We start from the raw sequence: 15,507 nt of genomic DNA, 5'->3' as shown, positions 1-15,507 counted from the left end.
CCCCTTGATAACCGAATGGATGCTATCCCTATAATTAAAGTGGCGGACGAATGTATGATAACAATATGACAATTTCTTGCTAACAGATATAAGCGGGATTTTACTTCAAAAAACTTGTCAAACAAGCATGGTCCATGCATGCGATAAGATTAGAAGATATATCTTGTGGCTCTGTATCATACAATCGCTTCTTCAGAGAATTTTGTAATTTTCAGCACAATCATTGTCAATGATGTAGTAAACAGTTATTCAGTTTTCAAGAAAAAAATATTCCTAGAAAGCCCATAATTTTTATGTGTTCATTAAGTCAATAGGCTGTTCCAATCACTAATATTCACTATCACTATATTGTTTTTCAGATGATTAACTTTAACGTTTGTTAAACTATTGATTGCTTTTTTGTTCAAAGAAATTATATGTTTCTAAATTTTCTCAGTAAAAAACTAACGATACCATACAACTAATGGAATAACACGCTGTTAATATCATAACGAAGAAGCATTTAAACAGCCCTCTAATATCAAAGTACTTCATACATCAAAGCTAATTGATAATACATTTCTAGATATTAGAAGTGAATTAGAAAAGATAAGAAGTGACGAGGCGTAAAATAAGAATTATCAATGAAAATTGTAGTCACGATCCACGCAGCAGTATTTGGGCTGTTTTATAACTCATTCACTATAGAATTTTCAAAGCAGGTTAGAGGTTATATAAGGGTGAGCGATTAAAAAAAACACAAAAAAAAACAAGCAAACAAAAAACAAACAAAAAACGGAAAAAAAGTAATACAAAATACTCGTATACTGGCTACAAATAAAGGGACAAAATGAGTTATTGATGTATTCATTTTGGCCCCTGACAACGGGAAATCAATATTAAAATGTTCTCTTACAGGAGGGTGATAAATTTGTATTTTGCTATCATGGTTGTAATATGGATATCGATGTACACACATCTTAATCTTAAACGTGAATTTATGATACGAAAAATATTTTTTAAAGAAAAATGGAACAGAAACATGACGTCATAAAATTAGTAAATATTAAACCTAATGAGATAACGTGTCATGAAATAACAATTTATTTCTCATCAATTGTTTATTTATTTTTCATAGCAAGGTTATATTTTATTTTTTTATCTTTTTTTCTGTTTTGGAATGGTAGTTAACTTTCTTATAAATACTTTTCACAAAGCACAAGTATGACAGCTCATATACATTTAACTAGCCTAAAGATATAAAACTAACATAGCAAAGCATTATTATTCAGATATCTTAAGTGGTCTGTTGGGTATTGTTGTAGCTTGAAATATACTTCTGTTCCATCATCATTTTTCACTAATACCATATTATTAACATCTCGTTTGGACAAACATTCATTCATTCAAAGTCACCAATTTAAGATAGATTGACTGTAACAGTTACTTTTAATTAGTCATATTCATTTGCAATTATGCAGGTAAATTGTTTCTTGTTTTAAATTAATGTTGAAAACGAAAATAAATGACTACAATATTTAAGAAGTATTGAAACAGTAATTGATTGAATTTAATTATTTTGATTTTGAGAAAATAATGGGTTAAATTAAAATGATGCAGACTTACCAAATTCCTGAAAATTCCTATTACCAATACACAAATGATATAACATGAATGTACACAGTCACACATCACTATCATAACAGTTTTTATTACTTTAGATATAACATTATCGACGATATTAGTCAGAAACACAAAGGTATTTTTCCTTATATTTCCTATCAGAGTAATTCAAAACCAGGCTTCAGGCGTTTTATCTAGAAATCTCGAAATTTGGATTCAGTAAACAAAGTTGTTTATATTAAATTTTGTAAAGTTGTGAAAGTTTATTTTTAATAAGAAAATTAAAAACAAACATTAACAACTTCAAAAAAGACAATTGTTATAAACAATTTGTGTTTGAAAGAATTAATTTAGTATCTCCCTTATAGAATAAAATAAAATAAAATATGTAAAATTCTCATGAAAAAAAACTAAACGTGAAAAAAACTAAACGTTTAAGAAAGCATTAGTAAAAGTCATGATCTTTAAATTGCAGAACCATGTGTTTAACAAAACAGAGATCCGTATACTGTATATGAAAATGTAAATTATGTTTTGAGTCATACACACATTTAATATATTTTAGAAAAAAATTGATTTCTAAGCTAAAACGAAACACGTTGACTTTGGTTTGATTTTGTGTTCTTTTTAAGTAAATTCAATATAATTATTACTTCTCAACAAATTCAATCATGAAAAAAAAGTATTAGCAAAATAATTTAGATTTGCTTTACAATGTAACCATTTAATTTTAGCTGTATTAATTGTTGCCCAATTGCAAATAAACGTCTAGATTCGTCAATAAATAAATAAACAAATGAAAAGTAAAATAGAAATCTGACACGAATGTTTTCTCAAACAACTGATTTTATAATCACACATACATTGAACAATTACTTTCAATGTGACGGGGAATGCAGTACGTATGCATTTTTTATCCATATTACGGTTCGATACATGGTATGCGAAACACAAAATTTGACAGAACATATTAAGTATAGTAGAAATTTAGAAGAATAATATACATTAACATATAAATGCTGTCATGTTCCAGTCCTTTTGGTAAACAGCACATTACACTTATTATATCTTCAACTTTAAATCACTTAGTCTATTAAGCGGAAAATAGATATTGAAGACAGCAAACGCCCAATATTGTCATTTAGATTGATTTCCTGTTTACTTGAATATCAAATTGAATATAAATGAATTTTATTTTAACTAAAAGCATATAAAAGGCAAACATTAAAGAGCATTTATTACTTCATGGTATCAAGATGTTAAAATTGAATTTTTACGTCAACACAAACGTATTAAAATAAGAATAAAATAAAGAACAAAACTGTTGATTTATCAAAGCAACGTAGAACATATTTCATTTTAATAGTGATTTTCTAGCTCACTCTTTTCCCACGATGTTTGAGACCAAAAATGAAAAAGTAAACATTGCGTCGTTTGCAGCATAAAACAGGTTAACGTTAGCTCCTATTGGCGGGTAAATGAACAAATACATAGTTTTTTTTTACTGTTTTTTATTTAGATATATGATAAATATAATATCAATATCAATGCGTGGCATTACAATCTTTAACTAAGAGAGCATAAAGATGCACGTTTGATGTTAAACTAAATGTTTCGGCCTTAATGACATGTAAAAGCAAACACTACATACCGTCATCTACTTTTTGAGTAATTGTAATTTACTATTAGGAAAATTGATTATACAGCTTATAGATTATATATCTGCAATATCAATGATCCACACAGTAGTCGACAGAAGAATTATATAAATCATAATCACTGACTTATTTGTATAACTGGGTTTTCCCAACGTCGAAATGGAATCGGCTCATGTTTAATGACTATTCATCGTAGTCTTTTACCCATTCGTGCGTATAACAATTGCAGCGTTTCGTTCTTTCTGGGTTATTTCTCGATTCGAATATTATTACCTCACTTTAAAAGGAGCACCATAATGCTGTTCAACGTATGACGCATTTTCGGCGCTCCAATAAAAAAAACTGTCGAAAATTGCTAAATTGTGTATCATTAGGCTTTTTGTACATTGAAATATAATGCTATTTATATGATAAAAATATGATTTAGATTAACTTAATAAATAATAATAATAATTATTTCTGAACGCTTTGCATGGAAGCAAGATTGTATAAAAGATGCAATTCTGCACAACTGAGACTTTCTTTTGTTGAGAAATGGCTTGTGTTTTCAGGAGTTAATATGTATTGTCTGCCCCGCCCCCTGTCAGATGCCCAACCCCCTGTCAGATGCCCAACCCCCTGTCAGATGCCCCATTCACGATGTTATGGTCATTATCATCACTTTCACTAAAACATGATTAAACAAAGTTTTTTTTTTATATAACTTTAGTTGTATCACACTTTTCAAAAACAGTTCAAAGTTCAAAATAAATGAAAAAATAAAGAAAAATAGCGCTTAATTGTGTTCAAATATTATTATGAATTGAAGAACTATATATTACCATTCAATTTGAAACTTGTCTTTCTAAATTTTCAAACGTATCGCAAATCAATTTGAAATTAAGGTATTCCAAAGTGCTTGAGCTATTCCGTCAATATGATATTTGAATAGAAAACCAGCGTATATGTGAAATTTACAAAACAATAATATTCATTTATTGATTGATAATAGTTTATTTATTTATGATTTATTTATTTATTTATTTATTTATCTATTTATTTTAAGTGGAAGTTGTTTTTTCGGAAAATAACAGAGGAAATAAATTTGTAAGCTATTTTATAAACACAAGCACAGAACATAAATATTAGTTATTAGTATAATTTGAGAATATTCTTTTCAGACGTAAGTCATATATCTTGATAACCTACAATATAAGATAAATTTACGGAAAGAAGATTTTTTTTTATTTATTTTGAAATCCATAAATCATAGCTAATATTGTGATGGTGATATTTCGTTACTGTTCTAGAAAGGACCAAATGACAAAGTGACAAGTATGTATTGGATTTGCGTACGGTATGATATGAGTATTTAATTAAGAATTTCTGAGACGTGCATAAACAAACCATACAACGCACAAACAAGCACTGAATATTAGTGCGTGTATAAATAAAATATTTCATTGCCATCAAGTATCCATTGTTATGTATGCAACATCTTACATGTATATAGTTTGTATCTAACCAGTTGGTATTTCCAATATTATCATTGTTCTATTTTTAGAACATAAACTACATGTAGGTACTAAAACGTTCTTAACTGTTGTAAATAACTCATGCATTATATTTAAATAAAAATTTCTGAAATGTTCTTTATTGTTAAAGTTGCTAAATTATAATTACTTAAAAACATAATAAACCTTTCTAAAAACTTCTTAGTTAATATATATAAGAAAACATTTTTCATTACTCTTATCTTTAAGTCATCAGTAATCTTTAAGTCGTCAGTTACCTTTTAAGTCATCAGTAATCTTTTAAGTCATCAATATATTTAAAGTATTATTCAACTTGAATTTAAAGTAAGTTATTGAAGCTTGAATTTTAAAATAAATTATTCTTGTAAATTTTATTGTGGAAATTTATTCTAAAGTGTTTTTAAATTTAACTTGGATTTAACTGTGTTATTCAAAAAGAATCATTCCAGGATCAAACTAAACATTTATAATTTCATTTTTATTTGAACTTGAGGTATTTGTAAACATAATTTGTTATAATTTTATTTTTCTTTAATAATTTTTCTGTAATAAATTTGTTATTGTTACAAGTTTGTTGCTGGCTTTTCTTTCTCGTTACGCCTGGCTCGTAACACCATAATACATTTAAGGTCAAACAATGTCACATTTAAGTGGTTTGCTCTCTACGAAATTAGATGCTTTCTTGTCTTATACCTGAAACCACATTTATAGACTAGTATGTTATTGATTGTCTTTTAATAAAATTGTGATCATGTTTTATGTAAACTTTATAACGTTGGTAGAATATCTTGAACTGATGATTGGTGTGTGAAAGCATCGTTTTTATCTTAGTTTGTAATTTGCACTACAGTCATTATTAACCTATATATGCCCTCTATAATATTATATCATGCAGGGTGTCCTATAAAGAATTTTAACATCGAATAAATTTTGTACACGATTCTTGCGTTTAAACTGTAAGTAAGCCATACACACTTTTGGTTGCATATTTTCGTAAATATTATTATTGCATTTTTAATTTTCTTTCCAAGTATGATCAATAGAATTTGTAACGAATAATTTTACGTCGTTCTTCTGTTAAATGAAGATGATATAACATTAATATTTAAGACGGTTAGATTGAAAATATTTGCAATTGAAAACCAAACCAGGTATTTTTAAAGTGTATAATTCTATAAATATTCTACATTGTATATGAAGTATACAAAATACTTCAAAAAAAAAAAATCGGAAAATCCTGGATGAAATAAGCTTGTGTATGTAATTCCTAAATTCCTAAAACAAAAATGGCGCGAACATTGAATCATCATTTCTCAACGGTTAAAACTCTGGTAATATAACAACATAAAAACTAAATTATTCCTTTTTTATCTATAATAAATCAATGAAAATACAACTCAGTTTTCCCTACTGACATACAGACAGCTGTTTTGTAAGGCAGTGATTATGGTTTTGTTAGTGCTACAGGAAATATTAACTTTGGCTCTAGCAGTGTTTGTCATTAGGAAAATTGATTCACGAATGATTATAAAATTTCTTGAATGTAGCATAGTAACACGAGCAATTGCAGATATTGAGTTTAAGTACAACTTTTCCGAGTCTCTATTAATATCTAAATACAAGTACCTCCTCCCCCTAAAAATAAATAAAACAAACAAAAAAATGAAGAAAGGAAAGAAAAAAGGAAATAACAACACTATTATACAACGACAAACAAAAATACAATATTAAATTGGATAACAAAAGTACAAAATCAAACATTCATTTTATTGTTAAGAGTCGATAATGTTGCGATTAGTTATTGTTTTCGTTAATTATAGATACAATTTTAAGTATCTAATGTCTTACCATAAGCTAATAGTAGACGATCAATTCTGTAAGACGTGCTCTAAGTGACCTTAGCCGCAGTCATCATATATTATTCCTATTTTCTATTTAAGTTACAGTATTTCATATACATTAAGAGATTTTTCTCAAGAACAAGGACATTTTGTATAATGTGTATTAAATAAATATGTGGTGTAATTAACACAACGTGAACATTTGTCTGTATACACTAAGAACCTTTTTGGCTTCTTCGCCAATGTTCGGATAAGGACATCGAACAAAAAAGTAGAACTAATCAAAACAAAAACGGTATTTTGGTCTAACCTGCACTAATAACATTAGATATATAAACAAATAGTTTGTTAATGCAGGGATAAGTTGAACCAGTTTCGTTTCACTTTTTGTAACCAAGTTCTACTTGAATTAAGTAAATTCACAGATATGCAAATAGACTATAATTAAATTCTATATATTTCATTTGTGTATTTTAAGAAACTAAAAGTAAAAAGATGTTAACCTATTGACGATATTGTCAATGGAATTTTAATTTAAATATTGTTTTCAGTCATATTTTTTGTTCATTTTTTTATCGAAATTGGTTTTCTTTTCCTTTGCATCAAAATTTAAGTAAAAAAAAATAACACACTAAAATGAAAATGATGCATGATGATGATAACACTTGTTTACGTCAGTGTTTATTGCTAGCTACCGATCACGCCCCTATCGTTTGCCTTAAATTAATAGAATTCTATATTTAAACATGTCTATGAATTAGCATGATAAGCAAGCGACGTAAAGTCCCCAATATAAAAAATGTGTGCACGAGGAAACAATGGCCAAATGTATATAAAATGTAATTTTGATAATCAATGGTTAAGAACATGGACTATCTGTAATCGTCCAAGAACAAAATAATTTTGAATGATACTAGGGCATCAAAGTCCTGAAATTATACATATTGCATTTTATTTGTACCTATAGCTTATATCTATTTTTAATAGATATTGCAGAAATATTTTACTTTAGGGTAGGTATCTATTCAAAAAGCTTATGGAACGCCTATGTTTCGTATAAAGTGCCTGCTCTTTCTTGTAATGATGCAATGACGGATACAATGATCTATGTCTTAGAAACGACTTTAAACTTTTTTTAACTAACTCAAACAACACAAATCATTTGAATGCCAACCATATTCATTCCGCTTTAGGTTTACTTCTGTCAACAAACAAAATATATCATTAAGCCAGTCATATATTCAACGTGTTTTCAAAACATTTATTCAATACGATATTTTATTTTCGTACAAACCTTTTTAGTAATGCAAATGCAGTCATGTTTGAATTATTTGATTACTTTGAACATTCAATACACATGTTGTCATGATTTATTACAGTCTTGAAAGATAAGAGCCAGAACTTGCTTAGTGTAAGCATATAGTTGTATACAGTCGTTGGAAGGTGGTAGTGGAATTAACGTTTTAATACTAAGCAAGTTATGACGTACAATTCAAATAATATTAATATTATATTGCATTGTTTTTAATTTAAATCTTTTTTTCCGATATTTTATTCCTGTTCTTTTTTCATGAAATGATTTACTGCTTGCTATGTTCTCTTTTTATTGTATATAAATGTCCTAATAATTATCTTAATTTCTTAAGTTTCATTTTGACAATTTTGTACTGTGATAAAAACTGAACTATTACAATTAAAATCATACAATATTTTGTTTACATACGAATGTCATCATTAATGACTATTGTTTCATTTCAAGGAGAGAGTTTCTAGAAAAGTTTCTAGATTTTTAATCAATCAGTTTTGTGTTTTATAGTGTATATATATTTGACTGAAATTAAACCTAAAGAACACATTCGTCGATAAAAAAAAAACAATTTTACAGGAATAAAGCATTTTTGTACCAAACTAAATACTTAAGTTTTAAAGGTTAGGGCTATATTCATTGAAATTATTCCGTATATCTGTAACAAATGAAAAACCACAGAGTCACATACATATAATATCATCAATAATACGGAAATACATATGGTCATCATATGGTTTAAAGCAATATTATTATAATAATTTATAGGTACTGTATTAAGATATGTTGTTGTTTTGAAACGCACAAGAATAGATAAGGATCCGCATGACAGAATCTGCTTACATTAAGACAAACAAAACCAGAAATTGATTAATATGCTAATCATTATCACAAAATATGATTTATAAGAGTCAAATTGGATGGTTTTTTATTTAAAAATTTCACTTCCACAGACATAAGCATCACACATGATATTCAAAATATAAATAGTAAACTTATGATAGAATTTAACAAAAACATGTTATTCAGCGGTAGAATCAAAACAATTTTAAAGTCTTTCAAAGAGAGAACCTCCTAAAATAATAATGATTCATGTCATTACAAGAGCCATTTGGACCTACAGAAGGTCTCTCGTTGCAACAAGATCATGCCTATGATACTCCTATCATTGCCATTTGCAGTGTTGATTTGTTAATGACTTAAAGTCAAATAAAAGAGAAGTTCATGACAGAAAAATATTAAAATCTAATAAAGCTTTAGCCCATGATGCTCTGACGATTATAACATAATACAAGATCACGAACAGTGCTTATGTCAGCACATAATCATATACAAAACGTTGTAAGGGCAAATCATGGCAAACACTAGTATGCATTATTCTTTTGTTATCTACATGTATAATTATATTATTTTACAGAGCAAAAACAAAGCATAAATTGTCACACTGTATATAAACATGGATAAAACCGATGCATTCAATAAATGAGTCATGTGAAGAAAAACAATGCTATATTCATGTTAAGCTAGATCTAGGGGTTTTAAAAGCTTTTCAAAAACACAATGTTGACATAATAATCACGCATATAATGCGGATTGTAGATCATTAGCGAAGCTTGGAATTTTCCGTCACAATATTAAGAGTTTCAGATATTAATGGACCTTCGTTGTTTTCAAAAACACATGCCTAATGCTCGTCGTATAATATATATTTATATACATATATATTATAAATATACATTACACCTTAGCCTTTCTTTGACATTATCTATCAATATAAAAATAACGATTTTCACTTTCGTTATATCTATATGTAATGGTCATCTAGACATAGTAAATGAATTGTATGACATAGATCCGATGCACTTGGTGGATGCATCAGCTGTTATGTCTTACATCTGGTTTTAAGGCTACGAGAATCAATATATTGATATAACAAGAGATCCAGTCAATCCAATTTTGATGGCCAACATATTGTAGCCACAAAAAAGTACATCCTCGTATGTGTTTAGAACCATTTGTTTGTTTTTATCTGTTTTTCGCTGGTTTATGCATTTCGGTCAAGGAGGTCAAGCTTAAAAGAGTTAAATTTCTTCGTTTACTAACAGCTTACTCAACAAGTGACGGACGACTTATCTTTCCGATTTCTAAATATTCAGTGATACTCAAATGGCCATAGGACTAACCGTCCTTGATCAATTGTCACTTTGCCCAAGGATGGAACCAGAGACCCCTTGATAACTGAATGGATGCTCTCCCTATAATTATAGTTGCGGACGAATGTATGATAACAATTTAATGACAACTTCTTGCTTACAGATATAAGCGGGATTTTACTTTGAAACTCTTGTTAAACAAACATGTTCCATGCATGCACTAAGATTAAAATCTATATCTTGTGGCTCCGTATTATACAATCGCTTCTTAAGAGAATTTTGTAATTTTAACACAAACATTGTCAATGATGTAGTAAACAGTTATTCAGTTTTCAAGAAAAAAATATTCTTAGAAAGCTCATAATTTTTATGTGTTCATTAAGTCAATAGGCTGTTCAAAACACTAATATTCACTATCCCTATATTGTTTTTCAGATGATTAACTTTAACGTTTGTTTAACTATTGATTGCTTTTTTTTAAGAAATTATGATATGTTTCTAAATTTTCTCTGTAAATAACCAACGATACCATACAATTAATGGAATAACAAGCCGCCCATATCATAACGAAGAAGCATTTAAACAGCCCTCTAATGTCACAAAGTACTTCATACATCAAAGGTAATTGATAATACATTGCTAGATATTAGAAGTGCATTAGTAAAAATAAGAAGTGACGAGGCGTAAAATAAGAATTATCAATGAATATTGTAGTAACGATCCACGCAGCAGTATTTGTTTTTTATATTTCATTCACTTCAGGATTTTCAATGCAGGTTAGAGGTTATATGAGGGTAAGCGAAAAAAAAACCCCAAAAACCCCCAAACAAACAAAAAACAAACAAAAAACGAAAAAAAAAAGTAATACAAAATACTTGTATACTGGCATGCAAATAAAGGGACAAAATGAGTTATTGATATATTCATTGTGGCCCTTGCTATCGGGGAATCAATATTAAAATGTTTTTACAGGAGGGTATAATGTATTTTGCTATCATGGTTGTAATATGGATATCGATGTACACACATCTTAATCTTAAACGTGAATTAATGATACGAAACAAATGGAACAGAAAATTGACGTCATAAACTTAGTAAATATTAAATCTAATTAGATAACGTGTCATAAAATAACAATTTATTTGTCATCATTTGTTTGTTTATTTTTCATAGCAAGGTTATATTTTTTTATCTTTTTGTCTTTGTTAGAATAGTAGTTAACTTTCTTATAAATACTTTTCACAAAGCACAAGTATGACAGCTCATATACATTTAACTAGCCTAAAGATATAAAACTAACAAAGTAAAAAAATATTATTTAGATATATTAAGTTGTCTGTGGGTTGAAATATATTTTTGTTCTATCATCATTCTTTCACTAATACCATATTGTCAACATCTCGTTTTGACAAACATTCATTCATTCAAAGTCACCAATTTAAGACATATTGTCTGTAACAATTACTCATATTCATTTGCAATTATGCAGATATATTGTTTCTTGTTTTAAATTAATGATGAACAATAATTAAGAAATATTAAAAAAAGTAATTAATTGAATTTAATTATTTTTATTTTGAGAAATTAATGGGTTACATTAAAATGATGCTGACTGACCAAATTCGTGAAAATTCTTGATACCAATACACAATTGATATAACATGAATGTGGCTCATGGTACACAGTCACACATCACTATCATACCAGTTTTTATTACTTTAGATATAACATTATCGACGATATTAGTCAGAAACACAAAGGTATTTTTCTTTACATTTCCTATCAGAATAATTCAAAAGCAGGCTTCAGGCGTTTTATCTAGAAATCTCGAAATTTGGATTCAGTAAACAAAATTGTTTACAGTAAATTTTGTAAAGCTGTGAACGTTTATTTTTAATAAGAAAATTAAAAAAAAAACACTGACAACTTCAAAAAAAGACAATTGTTATAAACAAATTTTGTTGGAAAGAATGAATTTGGTGTATCCCTTATGGAATAAAATATAATTAAAAATGTAAAATTCTCATGAAAAAAAAACTAAAAGTTTTAGAAAGCATAAGTAAATGTCATGATCTTTAAATCGCAGAACCATGTGTTTATCAAAACAGAGAGAACAAATTGTTATCCGTACACTGTATATGAGAATGTAAACTATGTTTTGACTCAAAAAACATTAAAAATATTATAGAATAAAAAATTTTTCTAAGCTCAAACGAAACACTTTGACTTGGGTTTGATTTTGTGATTTTTAAGTAAATTCAATATAATGATTTCTCTGTCACAAATTTAATCATGAAAATAAAGTGTAAGCAAAATAATTTAGATTTTCTTTACAATGTAACCATTTAATTTTCGCTGTATTAATCTTTGACCAATTACAAAAACATCTAGTTTCGTCTATAAATACATAAACAAATGAAAAGTAAAATAGAAATCTGACACGGGAGTTTTCTCAAACTATTGATTTTATAATCAAACATACATTTGTAGCAGAACTTCCAAAGTGATGGAGAATGCAGTACGTATGCATTTAGTATCCAGGTAACGGTTGGATACCACACAATTTGACAGAAACATATTAAGTATAATAGTAGAAATTGAGAAGAATAATATACATTAACATATAAATGCTGTCATGTTCTAGTCCTTATGGTAAACCACACATTACACTTATGATATCTTCAACTTTAAATCACGTAGTCTATTAAGCGGAAAATAGATATTGAAGTTAGCAAACGCCCAATCTTGTCATTTAGATTGATTTCCTGTTTACTTGAATATCAAATTGAATATAAATGAACTTTATTTTAACTAAAAGCATATAAAAGGCAAACATTAAAGAATATTTATTAATTCATGGTATAAAGATGTTAAAATTGAATTTTTACGTCAACACAAATGTATTAAAATAAAATGAAAATAAAGAATAAAACATTTGATTTATCAAAGTAACGTAGAATATATTTCATTTTAATATTGACTTTCTAGCTGACTCTTTTCCCACGATGTTTGAGACCAAAAATGAAAGTAAACATGGCGTCGTTTGCATTATTCATACACAGCATAAAACAAGTTAACGTTAGCTCCTATTGGCGGGTAAATGAACAAATACATAGTTTTTTACTGTTAACCGTTCTTAATTTAGATATATGATAACTATAATATCAATATCAATGCGTTGTTACACAATCGTTAACTAAGAGAGCACAAAGATGCACGTTTGATGTTAAACTAAATGTTTCGGCCTTAATGACATGTAAAAGCAAACACTACATACCGTCATCTACTTTTTTGAGTAATTGTATTTTACGATTTTGAAAATTGATTATACAGCTTAAAATATCTTCAACCTCAATGACCCTCACAGTAGTCGACAGAAGAATTATATAAATCATAATCACTGACTTCTTTGTTTAACTGGGTTTTCCCGAAGTCGAAATGGAATCGGCTCATATTTGATGACTATACATCGTAGTCTTTTACCCATTCGTGCGTATTATAATTGCAGCGTTTCGTTCTTTATGGATTATTTCTCGATTCGAATATTATTACCTCACTGTAAAAGTTTAAAGTAGCACCATAATGCTGTTCAACGTATGACGCATTTTCCGCGCTTTAATAAAAAATGTCGAAAATTGCTAAATTGTTTATCATTTGTTTGTACATTGAAATATAATGCTATTTATATGATAAAAATATTATTTAGATTTACTAAATAAATGATAATAATCATTATTTCTGAACATTTTGCAGGGAAGCAAGATTGTATAAAAGATGCAATTCTGCACAACTGAGACTTTTTTTGTCGAGAAATAGCTTTGTGTTTTCAGGAGTTAATATGTATTGTCTGCCCCACTCCCTGTCAGATGCCCAACCCCCTGTCAGATGCCCCATTCACGATGTTATGGTCATTATCATCACTTTCACTTAGACATGATTAAACAAAGTTTTTTTTATAACTTTAGTTGTATCACACTTTTAAAAAACAGTTCGAAGTCCAAAATAAATGAAAACAATAACGAAAAACAGCGCTTAATTGTGTTCATGTATTATAAAAAATAAAGAACTATATATTACCATTCAATTTAAAGCTTGTCTTGTCGAACTTTCAACCGTATCGCAAATCAATTTGAAATTAAGGTACATTTGTATTTCAAAGTCCTTGAGCTATTCCGTCAATATAATAGTTGAATAGAAAACCAGCGTGTATGTGAAATTTACAAAACAATAATATTCATTATTTGATTGATAGTAGTTTATTTTTTTATAATTTATTTATTTATTTATTTATTTTAGTGGATGTTGTTTTTCGGGACTGTCACAGAGGAAATAGATATGTAAGCGATTATAATAGACACATGCACAGAACATAACTATTAGTTGTTAATATAATTTGAGAATATTCTATTCAGACGGAAGTCATATTTATCTAAATAGCCTACAAGATAAGATAAATTTACGGAAAGATTATAGAATATTATTGCGTGTATATATAAAATATTACATTGCCATCTAGTATCCATAATTCATTTAAGGTCAAGCAAGGTCATACTTATGTGGGCTATTCTGTACTAAATTTGATGCTTTCATTATATTATATTAAATAACTATCGTTATTAGTCCTTTAAAAAAAGCAACTGCCCCGATGGCCTGCCTTAAAACAGTGCCAATATCTATATCACTTCTTCGGCCCCGGGCCGAAAAGTGATATAAATATAAAGCCTGCATTTGAACTAATTTGATTGGCTAATAAAGCAGAGCTATAAAATGATATAGATTTCTGCAAGAAACTGGGAAATGGCAGCCATTTTGTTTTAACTCGGTCTATGTGTAGACGCCGACAGGTTGCATAAATGAACAAAATGTTCTTAATTTCTAAGTATTCACGCCGTGATTTAGTAGTGTTTTACCGATTGTGTTAGAAATTTACAACGTGTAGATCTCACGAAAACACAATCAAACATTTACCGACTCGAATCAATGAATTGCAAAGAAGAAAAGTCCAAGGATTAAATGTGAAATATTATAAGTACATGTAATTATTTAATAAAATTGTCAAATGAATAAGTGATTTGATATTTGCCCTGTTATTTGTCCTCGGCTTTTGGCCTTCGGTCAATACAACTGCCTTCGGATAAATAAGAGGGCCAATATCAAATCACTTATTTATTAACATAAAATATTTGCCCTCTATATATCATGCAGGGTGTCCTATAAAGAATTATAACATCGGACAAATGTTGTAAACGATTCTTTCGTTTAAACAGAAAGTAAATCATAAACACTTTTGTTTGCATATTTTTCGTAAATAATATTTTTACCGTTTCAATGTTTCAAGTATGATCAAAAGAATTGATAACGAATGGTTTTACGTCGTTCTTCTATTAATGAAGATGATATAGTATGAATATTTTAGACGGTAAGAATGAAAAT

The sequence above is a fragment of the Ruditapes philippinarum genome, unplaced genomic scaffold (genome assembly GCF_026571515.1).
Source record: "Ruditapes philippinarum isolate M1 unplaced genomic scaffold, ASM2657151v2 ctg68_1_1_1_1, whole genome shotgun sequence".
In the NCBI taxonomy this organism is placed as follows: Eukaryota; Metazoa; Mollusca; class Bivalvia; order Venerida; family Veneridae; genus Ruditapes; species Ruditapes philippinarum.
Note: the sequence above shows the minus strand (reverse complement) of the source record.